This window comes from Anolis carolinensis, chromosome 1 (assembly GCF_035594765.1).
Source record: "Anolis carolinensis isolate JA03-04 chromosome 1, rAnoCar3.1.pri, whole genome shotgun sequence".
Classification (NCBI taxonomy): domain Eukaryota; kingdom Metazoa; phylum Chordata; class Lepidosauria; order Squamata; family Dactyloidae; genus Anolis; species Anolis carolinensis.
In genome coordinates, this window is record NC_085841.1 from 27,394,713 (window position 1) to 27,412,628 (window position 17,916).

The following is a 17,916-nucleotide window of genomic DNA, read 5'->3' on the forward strand; positions in this document are numbered from 1 at the left end:
ACATCTACCTGTAAAATTAATGCAGTTTGACACCATTCTAACTACTATGGCTCAATGTTATGGAATCCTGGGATTTGTAGTTTGGTGAGGTACCAGCACTATTTGACAGAGGAGGCTAAAGATCATGTAAAACTATAGCATTTTGTTACCAGGTGAGAGTATAGCGGAATCAGTAGCATCCAGATAACACCATGTGCAAAGAACTCACACCAGGCAGAGGAATTGAACAGAACAAAGGAAACTTTACTTGTAGAGTTGAAGTCAAATAAAACAGTTCAGCAATCTTACAATGTCCTTGTAGCTACATAAAGTAAATAACTAATAAATCAGCATCAATATATACAGCATAGCATATTCAAATCAGCTACTTGACCGTAGCTATTAGAGAACCTTCTTTTTCCTGTGCTCTCCCAGCAAGCTCAAATCCCAACTGACATTCTCAGCCACCTGCCATCTAACGATACATTGTTTCGAGGTGTGGCTTGCCTCTGCAAAAAGAGCTCCTCTGCAGAGTTCCCTTGCAAACTAACTTTTGCAAGGATTTCTTTACACATACACACACACATTAGCATTTTGGCGCAATACATTTCTATAGCATTGTGCCATTGCAATTAAAGTAGTGTGAAACTGCATTAATTCTATCATGGTGATCCCGTGATGTTACTTAGTTATATATGGATGTATTAAAGGAGCCAATCTAGGGTTCTGGAAAATATTTTTTCAACTGAAATTGATATGAATAGCATTACAATTTTTTTTTCTTTTGGAATGTTTCTTATATAACAGTTTAAAAATATTATTACTTTTCAACATTGCTTCTTTTTCAAATAACATTGACTGATTAATTATTAGACTCCAATATATACAGTAGTTAGTCTGTTGCTTTTTGTAATAGGTCTGTAGACAGAAAGTTCTATTTAAGAGAAGAAGCATCAAGCGATTTTCTATCTTGCTATTTATTTCTTTACAGGTTTGGGGAGAAAAGGGTGTTCTAAGGCATGGTTTGGTTTTTAATTATCAGAAATGCCCTGGGATTCTACTGCAATAATTAAAAGTAGTTCTGACAGGAGTTGTATGACTTGTCCATATAAACAACTATTTGCCTTGCTAGCAAATTTCTCAAGGAATATAACTTATTGATTCAAGACTGGAACACTGAATTACAGGCTGGCTAAAGTATTCCAAGTGCAGCTCATCGATCAAATTGACATCACAAAGAAACATAATAATACTTCTTTTGCTTTTGGATCAGATTTTTATATTTTTTAAATCACATTTCAGCAATTCTAAGAACCACAAATATATATGCTTTTTTCTCCTTTGGTTTTAGATATTCACAGATTTCCACCTGGGAACATACATTTGTGATGCTTTTTAAAACAACATGACTGTGAACAGAACTGAATAGGTTGCTGGGAATGAACAGATTTGTGGTTTTAAAGCCATAGGGTGAATCTAACATGTAAAATTCATGCAGTTAGACACCACTTTAACTGACATGGATAAATGCTATGGAATCGTGGGAACTACAGTTCGGCGAATCACCAGCACTCTTTGGCAGAAAAGGCTAAATACTTTGTAAAACTACAAATCCAGGCTTCTATAGTATCATAGTATTGAAAGAGAACACAAGGACCATCCAGCCCAGCCTCTTGCCATGCACTGAGCCAGGGCAATTAAAGTGGAATCAAACATCATTAATTCTATAGGGCAGAAGCACCCTTTCTGTGTTGATCTTTATCAGCATAAAAATAATGGACTCCTGTAGCGCCTAGGAGACTTTGGCTGGATCTATATGGTCACGTAATGCAATTTCAGGATGCAGATTAATTGCATTGAACTGAATTATATGGCAGTATAGACTCATATAATCCAGTTCAATGCAGTTAATCTGCATCCTGAAACTGCTTTATATGGCAGTGCGCATCCAGCTTAAATAAAAAAGAAATTCTAACACAAGTTGGATCTGATGAAATGGATTGGTATCAATAAAAGCTCATACAAGTAATTTCTCAGCATCAGAAATATTTTAGATTCCTTTATATCTTTTTTCATTTATAGTTTACTAGCAATACCTGGCCATGCGTTGCTGTGGCCCAGTTTGGTTAAATGGGAAAGAAAGAATAGTGAAAGAGCAGGTTTCAGATATATGTGATTTCACAATGCTTGTGGGTAGGCAATATTTGTGGTTGTTCCATTGTCTGTGCAGATATGGAGATTGTCTGGTTTGGTGACTTTGGAACAGACAACATATTATTGTCGATGTGGTAAGCAATCTGTGTCTTGATGTAAATCGCAAAATTTACAAAATTGCCCCTGAGTGTAAATATAAATAGATGGATGGATAGATGGATATAGATGTCTTTCTTTCTCTGCCCTCCTCTTGGGGAGAATGATAGGGGCATGGCTTCCTCACTGGTCATGCCCCCGTGTTATTTTCTTGCTGAGAGTGGCCATAGGCCCCTCCAAGGAAGGGACCCCAGTGCCTCATCCTCCCTATTATTGTTGTTGTAGTTCGGAAGTGATTTCCTTTGTGGACTGTATCTGAGGTGAAGAGAAAGGCCCTTCTTCCCCTCCGCCACCTTCCTCCCTTTCCTTCCCCCCACCGATTTTAGTTTTGCCTCAGCTTTTGCCATCTCCACGCACCCTTCTCCTCCTTCCTTAAATAGTCATTTGCAATACAGAGGCTGTTGCTTGTTTGTCCAACAGACGGTGCTGTTTATGAATCAAAGCATGGTTTTACCTGTATCAGGTTTGACAGGTGTGTAATAGTAGGTATGTGAATACCTTAAAACACTCACCAGTTTGAATGCTACATTGTGTCCAAATTTCAAAGCAATTGGTGAAGTAATTTTGGAGAAATGAGATCCCTCACAAACGGACATTACATTTTTATTTACAGTATATAGGTTTGACTATAATCTCACTTTAATTCAGAGTAAACCTCTTTTTACATAATTTTTAACCTTTGGTGTAAATGTACCTAGAATTACAGTGTATGTTCATTTTAATGTATTTCATCTCTTTAATTAAAATCTGCCTTAACTTTGAAAATCTCACTGTGACATACAATAAACATCAATGTAGTGATTGTGAAAACATTAGAAGATAAATCAGACAAAGAAAATTGGCTGTTTTCCCAGAACCAATTGGCTATTTTCCATCAGAGCAGATGGAAAAGCCAATGGAGGGGATCAATGCCCCCTCTACACTGCCATATAACATAGTTTGAAAATGCGCAATGCAGTTAAAATGCATTATATGAGTCTACACGGACCATATAATGCAGTTTTAAACTGCATTATATGGTAGTGCAAGTAGGGCCACTGTCCCAGATAATACTATATGATTCCCAGTTCCACTATGCTCCTATGCCTATGGCCGCATCAGTCTGGGTAGCAGGCATTTAAATGAGATAGTGTCATTTTATCTGAGAACATAGACCCCCCTGAATAGAGGAACAATTAGGGCTGACCTCTTTCAAAAATTATCAGGCATAATATCCTATGCAATTGTGCCTCCCCTAAAATCACAAAGAATTAGATGTACAAAAGGATTAAGCATTGAGAAATGTTGAGATATCTTTGGTCGTTGAACCTTCCCAGGAATAATATAGGCTGTCAGCTATTGACTTTATGTGCACCTATTTGGGAGTTGGCTGTACTGAAGTCATGGAAGGCATGTCTAGTAAAAAGACATTGTGCTTATAAGATTCTACATATTTAAGGATATTTGACTGGTAATGAATAGAAACACAATTTTCTTTTCCTATAAAAGTAGGCAACTGAGTGCAAAAATGGATGTGAAGCAATACCTGGCCAATTCACACCGTTTTTTCTGGGGTGTCTGTACATAACTGTGATGCCCTCCTGAAATTCATTTCAAAAGACACCTGCAGTGCTGGAGAAAAAAAATCATAGATGTCTTCCTTTAGTGAATCATTTTATATTACTATGCTAAAGGATTCAAGCATCTCCCACATAATAGGCTTTTACATTTTCTGTTAATGGAACAGCCTAACAGCTCCTGGCAGCAATTCCAATTGTTAGCTGTTGTATTTTTATTTATTTTTTACAGCAGGGAGGGATTTCCCTTCTGTGCAAAACTGCAATTACAATGAAAGTACAATCAGTTCTGGCTGCCTGCCTGCTTCACTGAAACATACCTGTGCCAACCACTTATACGTAGTTATTATGTTGTTCGGTATCCAAAAGGAAGCCTCTGAACATCCTCCTTTCCCCAGCCTGTTACTTTCAAAATGCCTATAATTGACAGTTCCCAGCCAATATTAGCTGTGATCACTATGTGCAACTAGAACTACACTTTGAGACTGTAAATCATTGGTAATTGGTATCATCAGTGCCAATGAGGTGGAACGTCTACTCTAGTTTTTAATCTCACCATTGACAAAGTCATCTTCTAAAGTTCCTACTAAACCCCATAATTGATTGACTGTCCATTGATATCAGAGGCACTACCACTGACTGTAATGTAACCATTTACAGTCTGGTGCCGTGAAAATGTTCTGGCCTATCTAGCTGGCTTGAAGGCAATTAACAATGTCAATATGTGTAAACACCCACACATAATATAAGTTTTATAGAAACTCTGACACTTTTGCTACTCCTAGTCATCTTAGAACTGTATTCCAAAAAAAAAAAATCCCTTTAAGGCTCTGTTCTAACAGTATGCAGGAAATGACGAACTGAAACACCTTTCCCTCTCTTGAATTCTGCTCTGAATCCTCCTGTTTGATCCCAAAGTGGTGCAACCTGACAACAGCTCTATTTGTTGAGCCTCAGAAGGGAAGAAGGCCTCCTCTCCTGCTTTCCTCAGAGGAGAAGGAAGGCAAGAACAGGGCTTGGAGAAGTGCTGGGAAGCAAGGAATGCTTGACTAATGAATAACTGTTTTTTATCATAGGCTAAGAAGACACCAGTTAATTGCTTTATGAGCTGAAGGTCATAAAGCAATAGGCAAGCACATCCTCCTTGTGTGAACATAGCAACTGCTGTTGCCAGTCTAGACTAGTTAAACCTCATCTGTTTAACCCTGCCAAGGTGGCACTTCCATTTTCTCACTTTAATAAGCAAAATGCAGAGGAGATTTACAATCAGTGCGTTGGAGGTTGACAGAACAGAGGCTCTGGAGGGAAATGCAATAAGCCCCTTTAGATGGTGATTCATGGTTTTTCCAATGCAAATAACTTGTTAATAGTTATTTGTGAGAGCATGTCAGGCTTCTAGAAAGAAACATCTAGCTGTGGATAGCCTGAAAGCATAACTTTAGAATACAAAGAAAGTTTGCCCATAAGAAAAAGTGGCATTTCATCACTCTGGCTCAGTGTGGTCAGTCAAACTATTTTTGAAAGGGTAGTTCCAGAAACACATGTTTCTATAAAGTTGTCTTATTATCCATCTTTCCCAGTCTTTTGTTGTTTTTGTTGTTGTTGTTGTTGGTCAAAGGACTTTATAATACCAACCCACAATTCCACAACAGTCACATTAGTATACATAATAGATAAATACTGAGTTGAGCACCTTTTGATATTGCACCTCTGTTCAGTAACGCAGTTGTGCCAGTTTCCTATTGGGAGAATTGTGGGGAGGTCACCTAGTGTGATAGGGCCTGTTCCAAACCATCTGCAATGACTGTTTGCCTGCCTTTTGTAAGAAAGTCCCAAGTCTAATTCAAATTTAAATACATTGCTTGAATAACCTTCTTTCTGTCTTCCTTCCTTCTCTCAATGTTTTTATCTTACTTTAGTTCAATGTAAAGAATATGCTATCAGAAACAGAAGTGTAGAAATCCTTTAATAACAATTGGTTCCTGAGTCATCCCAGATATATTTGAGGGATACAAATATACCAACATTAAACAAATTGTGGGCTAGCTTTATCCAACCTAGCAATATCTGGTGCAGTTGGAATATAATCCCCATAATTCCTGATGAGCATTATCTGATAGAGGTTGGCTCTCACTTCAGTGAAACAGGAGCCTCCATTACTTTGTTGTCGAGCCAGAGCACCCCCTTCCCAAACATTTATAAACTTCAATAAAACTTTAAGCAAGAGATATTATTTTCCCATTATTTTTTAAACTGCAATGTCAAAGTTGCCAGAGTCTCCGGAGGCACCCAGCAGCAGCTGTACCCCAAACTATATTTATTTTATTTCATTTATTTATTTACCTTATTTATACCCCACCTTTCTCTACCCTGAAAGGGACTCAAGGCACCTTACATATGGGAATTATTCAATGCCTTAAACACATACAAAACATTGAGCTTAAAATAAATTGAATTAAAATTAATCCTTACTGTTTTAAACATTTAAAACTGAATTCAATATTAAAATCACACCATCCAAAAATCAGTCATTGCACTGTATCATAGTTAAAATCTTTAATAAATGTGTTAAATGATATTTCTTGTGTAACTTGTATTGCTTGTGTACTGTATTAGTTTCTAAATGTATAAAACTGTATTGAATGTATCCTGAAGACTTCTGCTTCCCCAGTGCCCCCTATTTATATAAGCTCCTGGGAATGGAGATCATGGACAATTAAGAAAGGTCCCTCCAGCGGTCTCCCCAGCCAGATAATATCAGGCACTTTGTGCATGTGTTTAAGGCTGATGATCCGTTTATCAGCAAGATGGGCTTAGGATTTTTACTTGTTTGACCGTGACTGGAGCCTTACCATTCCCATGGAAGTGAAGGCTTAAACAGATAGGAATACTTTAACCTTCTGAATATTCAGGATTGTCAGCATTTGTTTTCCAGGTCTTGCTCCTTTGTCTCTGCAGAACAGGACAGTTAAATTAATCAAGAAATCATCTGCATACCCACATCCTCCTCCTCCTCTGTTTCACAACCTTTAAACCTACTAATAATTGGTTGTTCTTCTTCCCGCCATGGGGAATCACCTCCTCTTAATAGTGACGTCAGGGAAACCTCCAGCCAGTCCCTGCATGTATAATAACATTTTTCTTATATCCTGCCCATCTTCCTGAAGGGACTAGGGCGGCTCACATGGGGACCAACCCCAGCAATACACAATAAAATACAATCACATAGGTAAAATATAAACATATAAATATAGAATCATAAAACATATAATACATTAAAACATACTCAAAATCAATAGCTAATAGTATCCTGCCCAGGCTGTTTTCTCAGACAATCAGGAGGAGGTGCAGGAAGTCTGAATAACTGTCAGAAATGTATAAAATGTATTTTTCTATGGACTTATTCTGGTATTTGCATCCCTTTTGGCCACACTGTAATAAACCTCTGTAGTTTGTGTTCAACCCAAAGTGCTTGTTCTCTGTCTTGGCTGATCTGGTTTAGCGGAAGCTTCCCAGGCAATGATCTTCTCATCTGAAGTCTTAGCTGAAATCACTTCAACTTAGATCACCTTCCCCACTGAGTTGACTGTATCTCTCCATGTTTTCCTGGCTCCTTCCTGTGACACAAGCTACCAACCTTAGTCTGAATAATTAGAGTTAACATTTATTCTATCCTCATCTTGCATGACATCTAGAACAAAGTTTTTTTTGTTTGTTTTTTTTTTGGAGTGGCTTGGAGGAAAACCATCTAGGACTGTGGATCTCTCCCAGGTTGTAATTTTTAAAAGTGCATATAAAAGCACTTGCACGTGATCCAGATATTACTCTGGATGCTGGCCCACTTATGATAGTACTCTAAACCAGTAAAAGGGTGTTTTGCACGCTTCATTTTTCCATGCAGTAGGACTTTCAGGTGCAGCTTTTACAGGCTCCATTCCTAAAAGGGAATATTGGGGCTCATGTCGTTTTTATTGACAAATTATTTCTAAATCCACAAATGCAGCAGGTGAAAGCAGGCAAGCATAGAGAGATGCCATGCTAGTTTTAAATCCAAACCCACTCCCCAAAACCAACAACATGTTTTTCTTTCGGTTTCAAAGAAAGACAACAAAGTATATATAAGGAAAAGATATAATGCTAACATGCTGGAAAGGGGTAGGACAAAGAATACACTAAATCATATGTGGTCAGAACACCCCAGAATGCCAGAATTTTGAAAAATAACATACTCTTATTTTGAAAGTTAGTAAAGATATCTTACTGTAGATGCTCAATTAAGAGATGTTTTTATTCAATAGCAGAGGATTATGGGGTTTTACAATTACAGCCTCTAGTTGAGAAGGTGGATGCAAATAGAGGACATCTTCTGTTATATTCACTGGAGCTCTCTGAAGATCTCTGAAGATTATGTCATCAATCTGTGTCTGGATATAGAGTGGTAGGCAGATGCTTTTCCAATTCTTTCCACTTTCCATTAGCAATGTAATGGTCATGAAGAAAGGTTATTGCAGCACAACAGCTAATGTTGTGGAGAGAAAAAAGAGATTACTAAACTCTGTGACAACCAAAAATGTATGAACGAGCATAAAATTTACACAGTTACATAATTAGAAATGTGGTACTGGAGAACAGCTCTATGGGTACCATGAATTGGTTTAAAAATGAAATAAATGGCTCCTAGAGGAAATCAGGCCTGAACTCTCTCTAGAAGCCAAGATTATTAGGCTAAGACTGACATATTTTGGCCATAAAAAGTGATTCACTAAAAATACAATAATGTTTGCGAGGTAGACGTCAGAAGCAAAAGAGGTGGACCACATTTCAGATATATGAACACAATCAAGAAAGTCAGTGCTCTGAATCTGCAAGACCCAAGCAGGGCTTTTGATGATAGGATAATTTAGAGGTCTCTCACTCACAGGGTTGCCATAAGTTGAAATCATCTCGACAGCACTTAACAACAATAGCAACAACATCATATCTATAATAGGATGCCAGTCTCACTATATCAATTTTATACAAATCCAAGCTATACGCTCCCAGGAGCTTGGGCCACTGCAGCAAAAGAACAGGGACAAATGAGGGGTATAGTCTAAAATACGACATAATGTTTTGCCAGTGCTCTTACACACATACACAAACCAAGGCAAAGCTATACCCTGACAGCGGCAAAATATGTAATTAGAAATACATATATGAATATTTTTTACTTACTTGGAACAACTACCACTACAAATTTTATTCATTATTTGGCTTTCCTGATGGCTTGAGGTGGGATACAACAAAGTCAAAATATGTGAACATGATATATATACATTAAATTACATAGCTAAAATACAATAATAATAATTAACAACAACAACAACAACACCTTATTTCCATTCTGTCCTATCTCCCCATTGGGGACTCAGGGCGGTTCACAACATCAGTGGTAAACATTCAATGCTGTAAAGTGCAACTGAAAAAGCGATAAACAAAACATAAAGCAAATAATAACATATTAGACATAAACATATAAACAAACTTTATAAAAATTAAGAAGAACATATATTTTGTAGTAGCACTCTTTTTAAAAAGAGCAGTGACACATGTTATGAAAGATTCAGCAACATTAGCTTTTATTGCCTTGAAATAAAAGCATCAGTAACTCCCAGTCCCACAATGTTCCCATCACCTACCTTGATGCCACAAATCCCTTCCACTTCTGTGCCAGAATGCCAGTAATAACATGACTTTAGAGGTGAGATTCTCTTCCTCTGCCCCTTCCTCTTGCTATTTCCAAGCCAGATGTTTTTTTTCTTTTCTTTTATATTTTATATAAAATTGCACAATTGCACTAATAAGAATGCAGGAAGGCAAGGTTAAGAAAGTATGTGGAACTATGATCATAAGACCATGAAATGGTGAACTAGCACAATTGCTTTACTAAAGAAAGGTGCAATATTGAAGCTGCTGGATGCAGTATGTATCCGCTATGTATGTTGACATGACTGTAGCAGCATAGTAGACTGACATGATAAGGTCCTTAACATAAAATCCGTAAACAAAGAAGCAAACAGCATTTGTTTCCCCGGTGTGATGACTTCTAAAAAGACTGCTTGATGAAGAAGGCAGTGTAGTATATTATTTCTGTGCCTTCTGGTTGCTCTAATAAAGTTACCAACAAATTATATGCAGTGCTTTGGGATGTGTTTCATGTTTAGCATACATACTCCTGCAATTTTCACAGGTGTGAAAATGATATCACAAATTGAAAACACCACGGATACAAGATCTCACAATGTCAAGTATAACATTTTGTATGTTTATATTGTCTCAAATTTCACGGGCGAAAGCCAAGAATTGCGTGGTTGAGCAAAGTGGCCAAGATGACAACAGTTTATAATAAGGAAGGATGTCGAAGCTGACAAAATCTCTCTTGAGGATTCGTTGCCTCAGAAAACTATGAAATTCATGGGGCTGCCATATGAGGACAGGTAATGTGAAGGCACATACATAAAGAAAAGAGCAAGATTCTGTCCCTCCTGTCATTTCATTGCTGTTGAGGTAAACTAAGGCAAAGGGAAGAAAGTAGGAGTAAGAGAGAAAAACTAGGACATCTTAAAAGCAGTGGGGGTGAAGGGTGGGACTGTCTTTATCAAATTGAGATAGTTCAGTGGTTCTCAGCATGTGGGTCCCCAGATGTTTTGGCCCACATCTCCCAGAAATCCCAGCCAGTTTATCAGCTGTTCTGGGAGTTGAAGGCCAAAACCTCTGGGGACCCACAGGTTGAGAAGCACTGGGATAGTTGGTGTGTATGTAATTGATCTGATCATAAAGGATGTTTAATCTCAGATGGAGCCTACCAATATCCCCGAAGTATGTACAGTATTTCTGAAACATGTTATACAAAATCTGGATTCAATTTCAGAGGGCTTTTGGGAGGAGCACATGCCAGTGTAGATGGGTCCAAAGGCAAATGGGAAAGTTGATTCACCTCTGCCATCCTTCCAATGTTAGAAATTATTCACAAATAAAAATCAGCAAGGGATAGGATATTCTGAAAAGTTGAGAAACAGGAGAAAATATTTTTGTTCACATTGGGCTTTTTCATTGTGAAGGCATTGTTTCTATAAAGAATGTTTAAAAATTATCTAATTCCCACAATGTACACTAGATGGTACTCAAGTGTATCAAAAGAGCTGCCAGTTCAAGTAAAAAGGGTTTGTAGTCAGTAATTTTTTTAAACTGCTTGATTTCTGATGCTTCATGTTTAACCTCAAGCAAACCACAGCCTGAGAAAACTCATGTGTCTAAAATGCAAAGATGTGATAAGGACTATCATCAAATGTGACAGTTTCAAGGTAGGTTTGCCTTCTTTGTGCAATAAAGTCAGTGACTATGTAGTCTTACCAACCATGAAACAATTAGTGATCCTCAACTCCAGGTTACAAAGATGTAACTGCAATACAGAATGCAGGCCAATGATATGATTAGTATTGTATTGGTACTTAGCCACACAGGTCTGTGAAGCCCAGGGGCACATGGGGAAAAAATCTGTAACAGATATTTTGTTTCACAGTAAATAATTGCCATCCAATCAATTATTTAAAGAAGAACAAAAATCACAATTGCCACCCATGACAGGAAAAAAGAGGGTAGAAGAATCAGAATATGGAGGGAAGAGTACAGTGGAGTGAAAAGAGTAGAGTTGTTCAAAGGGAAAATGGGGCAGCACATCCTCATCTCATCAGGCAGTATTGCTAGAAAAAAATCTTTACACATTCAGAGCAAGTCTGATGTACCATTTACCACTTTCTTGTCAAGTTGAGTGCAGGTATGCATTCATAATGTATAGAATATGAACACTAATATCTCACATAGCTACTCTTCCTTATAGGGATGGGGAGAAAATCATTTGGTTTGCAATTCACTGTGAACATTAAATATTCTGCAGTTTCAAACTAATATCAACCAAAACCTAACCATACTTTGGCATTTGCATTACTCCAAATTTTCTCACAAAGTTCCCTGATAAAAATGCATAAACATTTGTAGAGAAGGGGAAGGTGCACACAATGGTTGGAATCCTGTATTGTGACAATAGGGTCACAACTATGACTAAGTTGAGAACGGGAATTACGAAACAATTACTTAGATTCAATCATCCATAAATTGATGATTCATTATCACTACTCTTGAATTTATCACACAAGGCAGGCAGATTGCAATTACAGCAGGACAACAGTGGTGCTTATCCCATGAGTCATTGTTTTCTTTCTCTGAGTGAGAGGCTGTTGAAATGTGTTTCTTTTGAAAAAGAAGGTCATTAACATTGTAAAAGAAATGTTTTCCAGTCTATCTTCTACTGGAGTTACAACAAGATAAGCAATGTTATGTAAAATGTCCCAAAAGGTGTGCTTTTGTCCTGCACACCTTTCCTTTGTGATGGTTCAATGTACACAGGTTTGTCTCATGCTCAAAGTTATTAAAATATTGGATAAAATAATATTTAGGGCATGTGTACAGGGTGTATATGGAACAAAAATTCATTTTGCATGCAGATGTCCCATCTCAAATATATTTTGTTTTGTAAGTATGGAAATGCTGGTATTCAAAAATCTGAAAACATCTGAAATCCAAAACACTGCTGGAACCAAGCATTTCTGATAAGAAATGTTCTCAACCTGTTTTATCATTCTTCTTTCAAACTGAAATAATTTTACAGCAAAGTATCACAACAAGCTTGTTATTTTTAGGGCATCATTTGTTGGTCAGTGAGAACAAATAATAAAACTGTATATTTTCAACAGATTTGCCATTCCAGGTTATTACAGAGGCTTCCCCATTCTATGAATATATTTTCAATGACTTTCTGGAAAAAAAAACTTTAGGAAAGTAGTTTCTAATTGAGCAAGGGTTTAAAGTTTTGGAATTTTGTTTCACTCCTACATGCTCTACAGAGTGGACAAAAGGCGATTTAACCTACTTTGTGCTAATCCTTTTGCCAGAAGTTTTATGCACCTCAGCTGCTTGCTGTGTTTCACCTCCATCATTTACTGTGCATGGATAAAAGTGGGCAATTAACATGCATGAGGAAAGAATACTTACAGGGCTCACTCTACTGAAGATTGGCTCTGGGAGCAGACCTTTGAAAAATAGTGCAGTGCAACAATCTTAATAGGAAAATTGTGTAACTGATTACGGAACGGCCTTAGACCTCAGTTTTGGATGACGTGGTTTAACATTGAAATGTATTTTAATTATGCTATTTTGTATGTATGAATTTTAATCCAATTTTATCTCATGTTTATGTTATGATCTAAGGCACAGTATAAATGTTGTTGTAAGCTGCCTTGAGTCCCCTTTGGGGTAGAGAAAGGCGGGATATAAATAAGGTAAATAAATAAATAAATTCGCATTCCACTGTTAGAAGCATGTGATAAAGCTCCAACACAATAGACTTATCACACTAAACCATTATTCTGACCCAGTCACATTAGTGTAGATAGTGGATATATGCCTCATTAAGCATCTTCAATGTTTCACCTCTCTTCATTCATACAATTATAACAATTCATCTTTTTGTAGTCCAATGATAATTCTTCCACCCACACTGATAACTTCACCTTCCTTCATTACTGCAGTTTTTTGTGTTATTTTGTGTTACTATTTTTGGTGCAATTGTACACATTTATTAAAACAAAAAAGCAAATATATATATATATATATATATATATATATATATATATATAAAGGGTAATGAAATTTCGGCCTAGGACAAGACAACAAAACTACACATCCCAGAAACACTAAACTTGGCAGCACAACCCCTCATCCATGCCTCTACGTTCATACAACAAAAAACTCCAGCTACTCCAGAAAATGGCCAGGCTTTGAGACTGCAAGGCTATTCACTGCTATTCCACCTGACCAACAAAGGATTCCCATAAGCCATAGCAATGCGTGGCTGGGCAAAGCTACTATATAATAAAAGAATAGCAGCTAGCTTTGGGGGAGATAAAGCGGGGTAATCATCATCATCATCAATGCTTGGGAATAGGCAGGGAGAGAAAATCCCACCTACTGATGTCATGTTACTACAGACATAAAAATAGAAGTGGCCCATTACACTGAGTTAAATGATGGCAGTGTTGTGAGATTGGGAGTTATTGATGGGTTTTAAATAGCTAGAGAATCACGGAGGAGGAAGCAAACAATTAGTAAGATGCACACAACATTGTGTGATAGCAATCATCATCATGAGTGATGATTCAGCTGCAATGCTAGTTTGTCTGCCTCATGTGACATAGTCCTTTAACATTCTCAGTCTTCAACTCTTTTTTTCAAATAAATCGTCCACATTTATGGTGGACTCATAAAATCATTTATAGAGTTCATGTCTTGTGTCACAGTAATTATTTGCTTGGAATTTTCCCCAAATCATTTATGGTTCGGCATGACCTGTCCAGATAGACTTGGCAAGGAGAAGAGTCAGAAGGAGGGCATGGAAATATTAGGAAAGAAGCCAAACCAAGACCTGTCCAGTTTATTTTATCAATTCTTGTGAACTCCTCTCTCTAGAGCCAGCTAAAAAGCAAAGAACAGGGTGCTTTTTGACTGAACAATTGTTGACAAGGCGAACATTGCATTTGGTTTCTGCCAAAGGATTAAGGGAAAGGCATTATCCTTGGGGATATATATATATATATATATATATATATATATATATATATATATGAATGACCTGGATTCTGTCTTTAATATTTCCATCTATATGCTAATGCCTTTAATAGGTTTCCATTACCTCAAGTACTTCTGGCATGTCTTTCTCTAGCCTCCCAAATGTTTCACATCACATCTTCCTTTCAAGCATTTGTGTAGGGTGGTGAAGGGAGTTTGAGATAGTTCCAAAACTCACCAAGGGGAAAGAGAATCAAACATTAAAAAACTCAAAAATCAGAACAGTAAATAAAAAGCAATACTCTGAAAACAGAGGATTTCCAGACATGAATCAACCAAGGGCAGTTAACGACTCTAAACAAAGGATGCCCCAGAGGCAGGAAGAAGACAGCAGATAAGCTTTTCAATGCTAATTAAAGTGATTAACTACACAACATTCACACTGACCTCTCTCACCCTAGACTTTCCACAGATATATATTAACCTCTTTGCTTAGTTTTCTCCATACCTCACAACCTCTGAGGATGCCTGCCATAGATGTGGGCGAAACGTCAGGAGAGAATGCTTCTGGAACATGGCCACACAGCCCGAAAGACATACAACAACCCTATGATACAAAATATTTCAAAATAGGAAACTTCAGGGCCAAACAACATAGAGCTAGTTTTATTGTCCCAAGGTTTTCATGGGTTGAAATTCCCACAGTTGTATCATTTTTAAAAGTCGTGTTCATTAGACAATGCTGAATTTTCCATATAGGTATAATATAGTAATGGCCCTATATAGCTTTACCTCAATTAACAAAGTATATGTATTCCTGGACAATATTTCTTTAACAGAAAATTGGGTACCACAAAGAAAAATAATACGGAAAGAATACAGATGGTATCCTATACACCCAAAAAAGAATAGTCCAACACATTTCGGCAAATTGGTTTTTTTAAAATTTAAAACTGACCATAAACTAACAAGTCAGATAAGCAAACATAAACATTTTGAACCTTCTAGAGACCATTTCTTCCAAAATGCATCCAAAGATGACTTTATTTTCACCAACCTCCATTCTTCTTATGGTTTCAAAGTGCTGTCTTTAGCCTATAAAACCCTAAATGGCTCTGGCTCAGCTTACCTGTCTGAATGTATCTCCCCCTATGAACCACCTCTAAGACTAAGATCGTCTGCGGAGGCCCTGCTCTCAGTCCCGCCTGCTTCGCACGCATGACTGGTGGGGACAAGAGATAGGGCCTTCTCAGTGGTGGCCCCCCGGCTGTGGAACTCCCTCCCTCCTAGCCTTTGGAAGGAAAGTAAAAACCTGGCTCTGGGATCAGGCTTTTAGAGAATAGTAAAAGGTAAAGGTTTCTCCTGATGTTAAGTCCAGTCGTAACCGACTCTGGGGGTTGGTGCTCATCTCCATTTCTAAGCCGAAGAGCCGGCGTTGTCCATAGACATCTCCAAGGTCATGTGGCCGGCATGACTGCATGGAGCATAGCGCAGTGCAATAATAGATTTGGAATATGTGCAATGACTATGGAATGGCCTTAGACTGCGATTTCTGGATGGCGTGATTTTAATATTGAATGTAATGTTTTTAAATGTTTAATATTTATTAATTTTAATTCAATTTATTTTAAGTGTATGTTTTGTATGTGTTTAAGGCATTGAATAATTGCCATATGTAAGCCATCTTGAGTCCCCTTCGCGGTAGAGAAAGGCGAGGCATAAATTAGGTAAATAAATAAATAAATAATAGCCATATTTACTGATCTATGCATTTGTAGCATATGCTGGGAATGCCTGGTGAGGCAGATTTAATCACTCCAATGCTTTGTTGCATTGTTTACTGCAGCTATTACTCAGGCCTGTGTTTGTCTAGCATTCTAGTTTTGCTTCCCTCTAACTTTCTGTTTTCTTTTTCCATTTACACTCATCATCCTATGGCTACTGGAAAAGCTGGAATCACATTGTTCTATTTTCAATATGTAGGTTCTGCTCCTCATTTTTTTAAAAATGTATTATGGCAAATGTTAGGGTTTTTTCAAGCATTCTGACATCTCCCACTTTTTTTTGCTGAGCCCATTTTGTCTGCATTCAGTACTTGTGTTTGCTATGGAAGAGTGATATAGTATTGCAGTTTCAGTGAAATCGTGTTGATGTTCTTGAGAACACAAATTGATCTCCAATAATAAAAAAAATATGTTTGTATGCATGGTATGTATTCCAAAACTATGATACTTTCGTACACAAAGGACTATAGAGAAGTGCATTTTCTTAAAATGGATTTATCCATTTTAGTTAATTAAAATTTGTCTGAGAGCTCATTTGGTGTAGTGGTTTGAGTGTTGAATTATGATTCTGGAGAGTACGGCTTGAGTCCTCATTTGATCATGGAAATCCACTGGGTGATATTATGCAACTCACGATCTCTCAGCCAAAGAGGAAAGCCATGGAAAGCCCCAACTGAAAAAATCTGGCTGATATAGCTCCATGATAGGCTCACTTTTAGGTTTGCCATAAGTCAGAAATAACTTGAAGACACACAGCAAAAACTGTCTAGCACATTCAGTAACATGGTGAACCACTAGATGGCAAACTTCTATAACATCCGTATAGCAAAACAGCATTAAGACCTGGAATATTTATTTATCCTGAAGTTACTAATCAGCTCTTCTGTATGCTTTCTTTTTCATGTCACCCCAACTCTTAAAACACTTTTTAAAAGGTGTGGTCTTATAGAGATAGTGCAAGAGGGAATGGAGGAACAGACTAGAAGAAAGTAAGTATAGGCAGGGATGAAAAAAAAGAAAGAATAAGGGGAAGACAAAGAGAACCAAGAGGGAGCAAGAGGCTTCTAAGGGCAGTTCCAGACAGCACTTTAATATGACTTGCATTGAAATCCACACCCCCCCCCCACACCCAGAAAGTGTGTGCTTTTCTGAGGGGTTGTTGCTAGCAGGGGGGAGGACAATTGCTCCTGGCCTCCCCTTCTGTTGGCACATCATTGGTATGAGCCAGAATATCTCCAAAGAAGGGGAAATGGCTGCCTTGTGAGCTTTTTTTCCTGTTTTTAAGGCTTTTTAAATGGGTTTTGGGAGGAGGTGGGGGCTGTCTTGGGCTTCTTGGGCTCCAACAGCCCAAGAAACCTAAGACAGATGTGTAGATGGGCACCGGAAGTCCCATGTAGCACGGTCCCCGGTCCCATCTACACAGCACCTGCAGCTAGAAAGACACGGGTCTTTCAAGAAGACCTGCTTCTTTCTTGCTAACAATAATCTCAGCACAAAGAAGAGTTTTCCTCCTTTGTGCCGAATGCACTTGTTTTTCTGTGGGGCATCATCTGAATGCCCCACTTGAAGAAGTGGCAGCTCCCACTTCTAAGGAGCTGTCTGGATGCACCTTAACCCGTACTTCT

General features: G+C 37.8%; 1 long non-coding RNA gene across 1 annotated transcript; it reads right to left on the reverse strand.

The window, feature by feature from the left end:
* Positions 1–222: 222 nt before the first annotated feature.
* On the reverse strand, positions 223–15,795 carry LOC134296480 (uncharacterized). Its single transcript, XR_010003237.1, has 3 exons — positions 14,632–15,795; positions 9,217–9,303; positions 223–8,364 (listed from the first exon to the last, which is right to left on the reverse strand). It is a non-coding gene; the product is annotated as an uncharacterized LOC134296480 (long non-coding RNA).
* Between the last annotated feature and the right edge of the window lie 2,121 nt (positions 15,796–17,916).